This window comes from Pteropus alecto, unplaced genomic scaffold, assembly GCF_000325575.1.
Source record: "Pteropus alecto unplaced genomic scaffold, ASM32557v1 scaffold164, whole genome shotgun sequence".
In the NCBI taxonomy this organism is placed as follows: domain Eukaryota; kingdom Metazoa; phylum Chordata; class Mammalia; order Chiroptera; family Pteropodidae; genus Pteropus; species Pteropus alecto.
Genome location: NW_006439568.1, coordinates 11,384,045 through 11,384,398, shown reverse-complemented (window position 1 = coordinate 11,384,398; position 354 = coordinate 11,384,045).

The following is a 354-nucleotide window of genomic DNA, read 5'->3' as shown; positions in this document are numbered from 1 at the left end:
TACTAATTTCTTATAAGGATCAATAGTCTCTCTCATTCAACATCCTCATTCCATCATAAAACCATTTTTATGATGATCCATTGGACACGTTAGAAGGGAAAAAAAATTTACTTAAAAGTTTTTTATTCTATTTACACATAGAGCTGACTACTCAGATTTTAATCTACCTATGTGTAAATAGAGAAAAATATTTTAGAGTTTTAGTTATTCTTTATAAGCCTCTCATTTTCCTCTTTCCCCAGGTTCTCACAAATCTTATAAATTTACATCAGGGAAACTCTACACTATACTTTTTTGGAATATGCACTGTTGGGGCTGGGGGCTGATTTCTTGTCTGAGATTAATTTGCCAAAA